The sequence below is a fragment of the Falco punctatus genome, assembly GCF_963210335.1.
Source record: "Falco punctatus genome assembly, chromosome: 9".
NCBI lineage: Eukaryota > Metazoa > Chordata > Aves > Falconiformes > Falconidae > Falco > Falco punctatus.
Window position 1 is genome coordinate 43,137,223 of NC_137589.1, and position 12,236 is coordinate 43,149,458.

General features: G+C 44.8%; 1 long non-coding RNA gene across 1 annotated transcript in view; it reads right to left on the reverse strand.

Moving 5' to 3' along the window:
• LOC308069325 overlaps nucleotides 1-12,236 on the reverse strand; it is a 66,870-nt gene that overhangs the window by 8,503 nt on the left and 46,131 nt on the right. The window contains exon 1 of the long non-coding RNA XR_013930342.1: nucleotides 1-12,236. This exon is cut by the window's right edge and continues 46,131 nt beyond it. This is a non-coding gene — a long non-coding RNA (uncharacterized lncRNA).

Below are 12,236 nucleotides of genomic sequence, written 5' to 3' on the forward strand. Positions count from 1 at the left end.
CACAAAAGATAAAATATCAGCCTCCCAGGAACGGGTCCAGGAGCACAGGGACTGCTGTTAACTGATGAGCTGAGTGGTCTGTCTGCCCCAGGGTCCTGCCTCCCACACTTGCCAGCAGCAGCTGTTAGAGAGAAAAGTGCAAAATGCACTGCCCGCAGTGCAAGTTCCTCTCTGCTCCCCACCCCCACCCCCGCCCCCCGCAGCAGGACAGCAATTTGTGCTCTGAAGCAGCAAGGTTTAGCTATCCAGCCCAGAATGATGTGATGTGGTGTTTATAAACTCATTATTACGTGTGAGTAATGAGACAATCCAGAGATCCCAAATATATTTTTTGCCCTGTTAAGTTTTTGACCCAGACAATAATTTTGCTGAATTGAAAGCACAATTTGTATGAAAAAGACTCTCTTTTTTTGTTAATCTTCGGATTCCTGCTTTGCCGTACACGGTCTCTCTGCAAGACTTGTCACAGTAGTGGAGATTGCCCTAGTGCATTACAAATGGTGAAAGGTTAAGAACGATGTGGCAGGTTCTGAAAAATTCTAAAGAATCTCAGGCAACGATTCTTTAAAGTTTTTCTTTCGCATATGTCTCCTTTAGCATTGAAAAAGGGGTTATCTACTGTGGATATTATATACAGGGTGGGGAGCACAAGGAAATTTATGAACTGTTTTCTGGAGAGCAAGCGCCTTTCAGTTATGGTATGTACAAACTTAACATCTTATGCTCAATTTGACAAGAAAGAAGAGTTTCACTAAATTGTCCTTGCATTTGCTCCATCCCCCTTGCTGCTTTCAAATGCAGAAAGCATTCATCTCCTTTTCAAAGATCCAAAGAAGACAAGTCTCAGAAGAGAACATTCCTGCCCAGGGTTGGATCCAGAGTTTCTGCACTTGACTCTGTTAATAATGGGTGTCCCTGAACTCACTGTTTACAGGATGAATGAAACATTTTTCACCTTTTGTTTGCCTCTGTTCTTGGCGCCTCTGCAAACTATGAAAAGCTGAAAAATCTGGAGCTTGCCAAGAACTGTTAATATGAAAACTTAATCTTTCCTCTCTGGTCTGGCAGTCACAGGTGTCAAACAAAATCTAATATCTGATCTTGGGCAACACCTGAGCTTCTTCATACAAAATGGCGCAGAGCTGGGGCTCTACATACATGTCATACAGGTCCATTTCTTCTTGTGTTATGTCAGAAGCAGTCAGGCACTGCAGCACAGCTTGGTCTACTGCCTGTTCCCTCTTCCAGAAGCACCATTTTTTAAAAACAAAATCCTTGGCTGTCTTAATCCTTCCAGTCCATTTTTCAGTTCATTTCACCCACTGAAGTAATCATGGTTACTTCTAACGTGTCTCAAAGTATCTGAAATAGCTTTTGTGATTTCCTACTGCTGGCTTTGGAAGCAAGCGAGCAGGGAAGTTGCCCAGGGCTCAAGGTCTTAGGCAGGGCCTGTTAAGCTAATACAGGTAGTAGTTGAAGCCTCACTGATACAAGTATAAAGGAGTCATCCATCCCTTGGCCTCTGCTTGAGTCTAACAGCCATTCTACATGCTGCTTTCACTCCTACATAGTTTTTCCTGTGTGCAAAGTGGTCTCTCTTGGCAATGCAATTTTCTTCCTAATGTTAAATCTTTTGGGTCTCTTCAGCCAAAGCTGAGTGCAGTTTCCCACAGAGCGGGACACCGTACTGTGTATGTTAAGCCTGATAGCAGGCCCAGTTTTCAGAAGTGCTGAGCACTCACAACTCCTATTGCGGTCAGGAGGTGCTTCATGTTCCCTGAAACCACAAGCTCTGCAAGTCCAGCTCTCCATGTCCCCATTCCTCAGTACTGAAGTCAAACCCACTGTCTTCCCAGGTACTCCAGTACTCTCAGCTGATGTAAATTAGCTATATTCCACGGAAGGCAGCTGGACCACACAGACTTGCATTGGCACTCTGATCCCACCTTTGCCAAGGACACTGCGGGTTTGTTTACACGGGTAGCCACTGCCCGGCCCATATTAGTGCTTCAAATGTATGAAATATTGCATGCAAGTTGAGACGGGATTGCTTGAATGGGATAGGGAGTATCAGGAAGCCAGGCTGGGCAAGCAATTGCGTGATGTGCACGCCTTGTCCCATACCCTGCAACACACCACGAGTCAGTTCACTTCATATTCCTGTTCAACCACCCGAACGGTCTGTCAGTGGTAACGAGCAGAGTGGGGCCGAACAGACCAGCCTTGACAGACTGTAACAGGAGCTGTGGACCCAGCTGCATGTGCTGTAAAACTCTCCTTGACACCACCACAGTCTGCACTCTTGGAGCCCTGGAATGGTTTCAGCATTTCTCAGACAGTATCATATCAAATTACTGAAAGTATTTTCAAAGGGGTATTTGCTTCCCTAAATTTTGTTTGCGTTAATAAAAACTGACAGAGTTGGAGAGAAAGCAAAGCACATGTGTTCCTGGAAAGAAAAAAAAAAAAAAAAGCCAGTCAACAAAAATGTGACCAACTGGAGACCAGTGCAATCAGGATGGCTTTGAAACATCTGCAGCCAGAGAGCGAGGGAAGAGCACAGGGAAAGAAGAAGCAAGAAGGGGAGAAGACAGCTCTCCGCAAACCTCAGGCTACCTTCAATGTCCTCCACTCACTGCCTTCTCTTACAGATGCTTATTTACATGTGGTTCAGCCAGGTAAGGCCAGAGCTGAATAGACACCTGGTGCACTTCCAGCAGCAGCATTCTCTTCCTTATGAACAGATATGGTCTCCTGTCTAGGAGGAAGAATAAGTCTCCAAGGCTGACATTCTAATAACTTTTAGCAGTGCTAAATAAAAGTTGGTGGCAAGAGGAGGACTATTTTATTTACTTCTAAGTGCCAGAAAACAATTTTTTGTTTCTTTCTCAGGTCAGTCATGTGTTTGTAGCTTAAAGCTAATTAAAATGCTAAATTACCTCCAGCAACTGCAGAGAAAAATCATAAATTAATTACCTGTGAGAAAAACTTTTAAGTTTCTTAGTTCATTTTGAGATAAACAAATGAAACCCCCAAGATTTGTTGCTTTGGTGGGTTTTCATAACAGGAAAAGGTACTACCACATTTCTGTCTGTAGGAACTTCCTCTGGTTCCCCTCTTGGCACTAAGGGAACTTTAGGAAGCTGCCTGAAACAGGCAAAAAACCTTTGCCGTGGCAGGAAGCCAGTTCCCTTCACTTTCTGTCTCCTGCTGAAGTTATTGGGAACCACTGAAAGGTTGCCTGGCACTTGGCTGAAACAGGAAAGTAAAGGTCTGTGTCCTGCAGTTCTGTGCTCTTAACTTAGACACACAAGGGGATTAAAAGAGGAAAAGTAATGTCCTGATTTCCTATGCTAAGCCCTGTTTCACACAAGGCAAGCAGACAATCTTACTCCAGGACAGTCTGATCCTAGACTGAACCCATCCACACACAGAACAGGTACTGCTCTCTGCATTCATGGGCAGCCTTTTTGCAAACTAACATTAAAAGGCAGACAACACCTGTCGCAACAAAATGGAAGCTGCACTCATCGGAAAACCTGGCCTTTGGCAGCACACATAAGGTCACATTAAAGTGTCCACATCCCAGCCCTGAACACCCCTGCCTGAAGTTCCAGGCACTCCTGTTACCATCCTGCCAATGGTCTGCAAACGTGGCTCAGCTGCAGGCGTGGAGCAGGGGCTGCTGCATACTGTTTCCCCCATCTTTTAAGCAGCCCATTGCTTACTGCTGCTGAAATGCTGCCTGCAAGTCATCGTACTGCCTCTTATATAGAGAGTTTATAATGCACTATAACTACACTGTACAGGGTCAGAGCTGCTTAAGCACCTGTAATGGGACCTACAAGCAAAGAGTAGGCAAGGATAACACTCTAGATCCCGTGCTCATTGTGCCTGGAGGGGCAGGACCTGGACAACCCCCTGCTGAGACTGTGCCACTCCAAGGAGCTTGCTGTGTGGCAGAGCAATAGAGAGGTCCCTGAATGGTCACTATTAGCAACTGTGAAATACGTATCTCACCCAGACACACCGTTAAAATACATCTTTCTAATTTGGAAAAGCAGATTTTGCCATCCTCCCCCACCCTTTCAAGCTCAGAAATGTTAACAAATGCTACAGTTCAGAGGTATGAACAAGCCTGTCCTAATAATGTGTCTCTCTAGATTCTTGTCATGCTGCCCTGGTGATATTCAGCGTGATAATGAAGGCAGCAGGGAAGGAAGAACAGAGAAAATAGCAAACAACCTGGGAATAATGTGGAGTTGCCATGAAGAGTCACAGATTTGCTTACTGGAATTTAGAGCAGTTTGATTTTTTCACTGAAGTCCTGCTTGTTGTAGCAGAAACCAGTACGTAGCAGCAGAACCACTCAATGGGGCTCAACACTGCATGGGCAGCTCAGGTACAAATGAGAAGATTTGTCCTGGGCACTTTGTCAGCTCAAAGATGCTCTTAGCCTACAAGATCCAGATGGAATGAGAGGGTACAAACAGCACCAGGGCTGACATCACCTCAAAGCCTCGAGAAGTTCTTACTTGGGCTTATCTTAGCACTGAAAATGCAAGAATGACCTCTCCTTTCCAACCATCCCTGGCCAGCACCTGGGCTGCCAGTCACAGAAGAGAGCAAGGGTCAAGAAAGCAGGGTGACAAAATAGCTCCCCAGTTTGCTGCAGGACCTCAGGAGGTTACTGCAGTCAGGAGTGAAAGGTGGGAAAGTGAGAGGGGATGGAGCAAAAGAGAGAGGGAGGATCTGCTTGTAGTGGAAGGTGCAGAGATAAAGGAAAAGCCAGGAACTTTCCATCCATCCATATTGGCCTTGCCCTTCATTCTCTCACACCTGCTGCCACATGTGCTCATTCAGCACCCCCAGCACCCGCAGCAGGCTCCCGGCATGACCCCCTGAAAACCCAGCCCTATGATCTTTCCTTTGCTCTTCAGCAAACATACTGTGTGGATTTGTACTGAACAATTCATAGCTGCCATAAAACACATGTGCATGTCATATAACAAGCTATGAAGTGAGGCACATGGAAAAGGCATGTGGTTCCAAACCTGCAGCCAGGGGTACAGGATCCCTAGATATCAGGTGCCCCAGGACAAAGTCGAACTTCAGGAAAGAATCTGGAGGAAAGACCTGAGAAAGGAAGACTGAGTGCTGCCCATTTTGGAAGCAAGTAAAAGATTATTTGCCAGGATAATTAAGAGGGAGTGTAAGATTCAGGAGAGCTGCCTGAGCTGCGCTTTTTTGTGTCCTGTCATAAAACAAAGTGATGGGGTAGGTCAGAGTCTGGTACTGTGGTTTGCACCTGAGAAGTTCTGAGTAGATTCCTTTTACACCCAGACTGCAGGGAGTAGGGAATATGAGGAGCAGAACAGCAGATACTGCTGCTATTAAACCTACTGGGTTTAATACCCTCTTCAACCTTAGGATGCTGTGACACAAACAGAAGTGGGACGAGCAAGAGATTCAGACTTCTCTGTTCCTCCAAAACTTCAATGCACTGGAATGAAGTTAGCTTTTTATTTTCTGCTGATTTAGCTGATAAACTTTCATGATATGCTCCATCAGGTCAAGGTGGCAAAACTTTATTTTTTAACTCGGCTCAAAGAAGTAAGGTCCTTTTGCTAGTTTCTGTAGAACTCTAGATATAAATTTATTGATTTGTGAGATGATTTTTTTCATCTTGGCATTTGTTTTTAATCTTTCTTAATAGACACAAGGTTTAATTCACTGTAACTAAAGGTACTGGGATTTTAGTGAGTTTTCTGTCAGTTCCCATAACTCATTTTGATGGGAACCCATTGGATTTTAATGGAAACCTATTAGGTGAACATATTGTGATCATTAATGAACTTGATGTGCAATTATACGGGGAACCACCTAAAGGTAATTAAAACCTATCAAGACCACTAGGGAATAAAGAGAAAGGAAGTTAGTCTTGTTTAAGACAATTAGTGTAGACAATGATCTGAGAACAAAATAAATGATCCCTGATGGAGAAAAGCTGTGTAGGTGGCTACCCTGGAAGATATAGGCCATGCAAACAAGGGCTTCTTTAGAAAATGAACAATTATGGTAGTCTTGTTTTTTTCTATTTTAAGTGGTGCTTTGACAGAGAAGTTCAGCCTTTTCCTTCCTATAACCTAATTCTTCGACATTTTGCTAAACCTCTGGTTTTCTGGGTCTGGGACAGAAGAGCACAGAATGTCCTTCTGACACCTCTGTGCTTGTAGATCCAGGCAGAGGGAAGCAAAGGAGTGTTAATCCCTGTTGTTTTGAAAGGATCTGCTGGATGACATTATGCCTGGATTATGCACACAGACAATTTTCACTCTGTGTTCAGGGTAGCTGGAGAGGTTGCATATGGCTAACAGCACAGAAATGGCAATACCCCAAAGGATGAAGTCTAGGTGTGGCAGAGAGCAGAGCTGTGTTCCACCCTTAGCCAGGGACTCAAATGATACGTAAATTTTCCTTTAGTCTAGTACTGTTCTGCCCTACTGAAATGTTGCTTGGTGCCAGGGGCTTATCCTCCTAACCATGAAAGGCCAGCATCTCAAAAAGCAAGCAAGCTGCAGTCTCAGAGTGCCCCCAAATCACCAATATATTCCTCAAAATCACAAGAAATCCTATTGCTTGTTGACCACTAGACAATTAAAAGGTCCCGCACTCCACTGTTGTTGATCTGCTCACGCCTTTGGTGCAGAAAGGGAATGTAGCATAGTTAGCTGGCGGGTGATGTCCACCAAATGTCATTCCTGAACACATTTGCCTTAGTCCCTATTCACCAGCGTCAACAGCAAGGCTTCTTCCCCATCCACTGGCAAAGGCTTTCGCCAAGATTTTAGAATTCAACAATGAAACAGGCCTGCAACTAAAACATTTATCTGGCAGTTTTCCCTCTTTAAGTCAAAGTGTTATGTTGGCACACTGCACTGTGGGTGGCGATTTGCCAGAGAAAAGCATGTGTTGGAAAACCTTGCTCAATATTATAGCAATCTCGTGCTCGCAAGCCTCGTACAACTCAAGGAGGAGACTGCCAGCAGGGCTCACAGCCGTCCTCCCCTCTTCCCAGGGCAGGCATGGAGCAAAGCTCGACAGTTGCCCAGAGCAATCGAAAAATGAGGTGTTGCTGGACGCAGCCTAGCATGTTACATGTTGGGTTGGGGAGGAATCGGAAAGGTGGGGGGGTTGTACAATGACTGCCATTAATATGTGTCAGCTGGTCAGCAGAAGAAAGGTTTGGGGAGGGTAGCATAGAAAGACATTGTTTTATATTTTTGAAACAGTTCCCTGCAGGTCCTTAAGTTTCTTTGGGACCAGCCCAAATGTTGGACAGCTCTGGTGGGCTTTTTATATGGGGCAGATAATCCTCCCTGAAGCAGAAGGAAAGACTACAGGGACTTGCCTGTAGTACAGAAAAACATATTGAGGAGGCAGCGGTAACTTAATATGCAAGAGAGGCCTGGATTCAGAAGTCAGTTGCATCATTCATTTAGCAACACTCAAGCCGTGCAGCAAGAGCTGGGCCGCCAAGTGTGTGCACTGGGCATTGTGCTTCTGCCAAGTTACGTCTTAGGGGAGCCAAGGAATGAGCCAAGATGAAAACAAGAGGATGAAATGGAGTACTACAGAGCCAAATGAAATCAGGACTCTCTTTCCCCTGTGCTCAGCTGACCAGGTACCTGCCCAGTGAATGGGACTGGGAGAACACAGACTGTGGACAGCTCTGACCACCCTTCTTTCCCTGTGCCGTGTGCTGATACGGCTGAGGTGCAGTTGGCGGGGCAGAGCCTGTTGCCCCAGCTGAGCTCAGTGCCGGTGGAGCGGTTCCTCCTGCATACACAGCCAAGGACTTCAACTAAAATGTCCCTCGGACCATCCAGTTGAAGTTCAGCCTTTTGGGGCACTTCTAAGCGAGAGGTCTTTGAGACGCACAAGTCTGCTGCTGAAAGAAGGGCTCTAACTCAGCTGTAACTTCTGAGGCTGGTGCTGGGGGTCACTGGGTGAGGCGAGGGCCCCTGCTTTTTTGGACAGGATAGTCCAAGCAAGCCCTCTTGCTATTGAGCTGGAGGTGTCTCCAGAAACCTTCCAGTCAGAGCACAAGCAGGACAGTACAAAAAACATACCTTCTGTTCTAAAATAGCTATCTACAAAATTGTTATCAGAAATGATAGCTAAGTTAGACATCAAAAAAGCCATGAAACAGGTTAGCATTCCGTCTGCTTTTTCACCATTACGAACACCAAGAGCTCAAGGTCTTCAGACATATCCTTATCCTGCTGTCCCATTTCACTTCCCTCCTGCTCCCTACCCCATTCCTGCAACAGCCTCCAGGCCAGATGTTCAGCAAGTGAGTGGCAGAGTGGCTCTGTGAATCCTACCAGACAATGGTAAACTGCACCTCCTCTGTGTAATCCTATTTTTCTCCCTCAACTGTAGTGAGGGATAAAGAATCTTTTTCACATCAATCTTTTTAATATAAAGTTCTGCAATATCTTCAGGGTTTGTTTGAGACCCTGGTTGTTGTTGAGCTGGGGAAAGAGTTACTGCTGTAATCACTAGAAGTCACAGCCCTGCTTGAAAAGTGCAGCTTCATCTTTTAATTCCTTAGTTTGGATTGTGATTTCTCATTACACTTCAAAAATTAAAGCAACATGCATTCACCCCTCTCCTACGTTCATGTAGCTGCAACCCTAGAAGTTGCTTTGAATCACCTGGATACAGAAGATATGGGACAAATGGGAATGGTTCTTGGTGCAGTCTCACAAATAGAGATGCAGCATTACAAATGTTTTAGCTAAGCCAAGCTCCTGGTAGTGGTATAGCTACAGGAAGCGAACAGTCCAACCCGCTACAGCTATCACAAAGTGTGGTTAGAGCAAAAGCAATTTCATTTCTATTTAATGAGGTTTCCAAGTAAAGACATTCTGGGTTTTCTAGGATCTTCATCTTGCTCTATTTAAAACTACCAGCAGGGCAGATGTCACACAGGAAATAACACCGCTGGGCAGCTAACGATCCTGCAACAGCAGAGCTATTGCTCTCCTGAGTTGCACAGAGCAAATACTGGAATCTAGCACACCTCAGTGGAAGTCAGTAGAAGAGCCCCCTTGTCAGGGCTCCCATGCCTGGTGCACTTACTCCTCCAGCTAGCAGGCAGAGCATGAACCTTTCAGATTGAGAGATATTAGAAGGGAACCACCCTGGAAGAAAGGGTCAGAAATAAAACGGCAGTGCAGCAGGTACTCAAAATGTCTGTGTAACCAGAGGTACACCTCACTTCCTCTGGTAAAACAAAAAAGAAAAAGAAAAAAAAAATGGAGTGTAGAGCAGGAGGGGAAAAACATGTGGCTGTGATTAATACCTCAACCTTTTATTAATATGCCTTTATAATTCTATCTGCTCCACTTCACTGATGTCAGGAGCTGCTGTGCTTTCATATGTCTCCCAATGCATAATTTGTTTTTGAAAAAAAAAATGAAGATAATACATTAACATTATGCACGTGCCAGTAATGCAAGCCATCCTTCAAAATGCTCCCCTCCTGACAGAACTGCATGCAACGTACATGCCTGAAAACCTCCTTAGGATTCCTAGCCTGCTTCCTATTTACCCTCCATTTGAACTGAAGCAGGAGACGGGAAAAAATTCCTTTTCTTTTCTGAAGTTTCTTGCCTTTTGCCTCTGTGGTGTGGCTGGCCTTGCCCCTGTTGCAGCTGAGATTCTTTTGCTGCATGTTCCAGTTGGGATCCTTGGCCTTTGGAAGAAAATAGCAGCTCCACCAGCAGCAGGTTCTCAGTTCACAAATACTTCCATGGGGGACACTACTCCATTCTCCTCTTTCCCCATACTACCAACAAAAGCTTCAATTACCTTTTCTTACCACTCTTGCAAGCCATTTAACCCTCTTCTTACTCCTGGGCAAGCTCAGTAACTAATTTACATTGCTTTGTGCCTGTAGTCTCTTCAGATACCTGAAGTGCCACAGATCAGAAGGGCAGACACAGAGCAATATATTTGAGGTAGGAGATGGGATCTGGAGTGGTTTTACCTTTTTGCTTTTGTTTCATATGTCTCCCTCCAGCCCAGCTGCTACTGATGGAGGCCGTGAGAAGGACTTGAAAATGCCCGCAGAAGTGAGTGGATATTATGGGATCTGGGCTGTAATTTTGTATTAATTGTTCCAGTCTAACATATCTGAACATTAGTATTGTCCTTGGATAGATTTCTGTGATATTTGGTCTTTGCATTCACTAAATTAATAGACCATTTCAAATCTGTCACAGTGACCCTAGGCTGTCACAGACTCTTCCCTCACAGTGGGTATCAAACCCACTATTTCTGCCTGTCTACAGTCACCTAGACTAGTCCCACACCGAGTCCCTGCTTTCCCAAGACACACAACTTTCCTGCACCAATATAATACACGAATCGTACCTGTATATCACATTAGCACTGTGATAGCCTATTTTCATCCCAATCCTTACGCTTACTCCTGGCTCTAAATTGTTCTTTATAAAGAGGTCTGCAGGGACCTTGTTATTTTTATTGCTGTAATAAGGCAGCTCTACAGGAGAGAAGGAAAGTGTTTAGAAAGATAGTAAAGGCCCAGAGGCTGTCTGAATGTCAGGGAAGGCCTGTTGCAGAGGCCAGGCAACTTGGACTCTTGCCTTGGCAAGCACTAATTGCAAAATGTATACCAGGCAATAAAATACAAAGGGTGAAGCTACCCAGCTCAAGGATGAACCTGCACCAGGATCCCTGGCCAAGAAAGGAGGTAGAGCAGAGGTATTACACCTCCTCAGAGGGTGCTTTGGGGTGCTGCTCCTCATTTTGTGCTCAGGGAACAGGCACCTTCAGCAGCAATGACCTGAACCCTAGGGAGATGCTCAGTAAGGGCAAATTACTAACAGCACATTCATGTATTTCAAGTAATTCAAAGCACAGGCTCATCAGGCAGGTAACAGGTGATGAATGGTGCTACCCAAGTCGTGTGCTCAACATGCCCGAGTGCTCTGCGGTCCTGTGAGAGGATGTGTGGAGCCAGCGCTGGCAGCTGCCTGGAGCACCTCCCCTCCCTGTGCCAGGGGCCCTCCCAGGGACCTTTTGGGGCATTTCTAAGAGTTTGCACATCTGTCAGGATGATTCCCCTGCCGCTTGTATGTGACAGATTCATTGTAGCTTTTCCCATGCAAATCCTATCAGAACTGTGCTGTCATGCTTCTTTGTGAGTGAAAGAGTTTGATAGAAAGATTCTGAAAAGAACACAACACACAGGCCTTGCTCTGCACCTGCCGCTTTGGGTGATGTGAAATCTCTATCACCATTACCTGCAGGTTGAGGAGTTTGTTGTGGCAGATATGTTCCCAGGATGAGGATTGACTGGCTAAATCTGTTGATGGTCAAGCAAACAATGATGCATCATCAGATTTCTCTCTCAGGACTTCAACAGAACAGGTTTTCAAAAAAGATAGATAGATCGATAGACAGATAAGTGTCCTGGTGGACCTAGAGGAGATGAAGTAGCACACTGACAGGTGAGAAGTGCCTGCCAGTAAAAGGAATCAGTGCACTGGCTGAAATAGCTATCGATCCCGTGAGTGCTATTGTCTAATCTGAAAGCAAGTCCTCCAACACGCATGACAGAAGATCACAGCCTGGATTTAATTTCCAAATCATGCAGTAATAATACAGAGAGAGATAATGTTAAAGGTAGAGCAAGTGTAAGAGACTTCCAGGGTTACAGTTGAAGCAAAAACAAACATTAAATAAATTGGGTGACAAGAGCTGTGCCCATCCTCACTGCAGCCACTCTCGCTGAGCAGAGATGCTCAGAATGCTTTTGACCGAATGTCAAAAATCAGAAAATGCTGTTTCATCAAGAACAGAAGTGCTCCCTGGGAACATGGGCAGTTCAACAAAGCTTGAAATAGGAATATTTCTGAACAATTTGTTCCTACATTCTGAAGTCTATATCGCTATATACTTTATTGTTATATATCATCTCTGACACTTCAAAATTATTGCACAGAAATGCCTCAGTATTAGAGAAAGGTAATGTTTTGATAATGCTGTTTTGCAGGTTTTTTCCCAACTGAAATATTTCAGATGTTTTGTCCAATGTAGCGTTTCAACATTTTGGTTTTTATCATAATTTAGGACAAAAATACTCCAAATTCTGAAATATCAGAATTTCTTGGGGGAACAATATTTTGTTTTCCAAAAAGCCT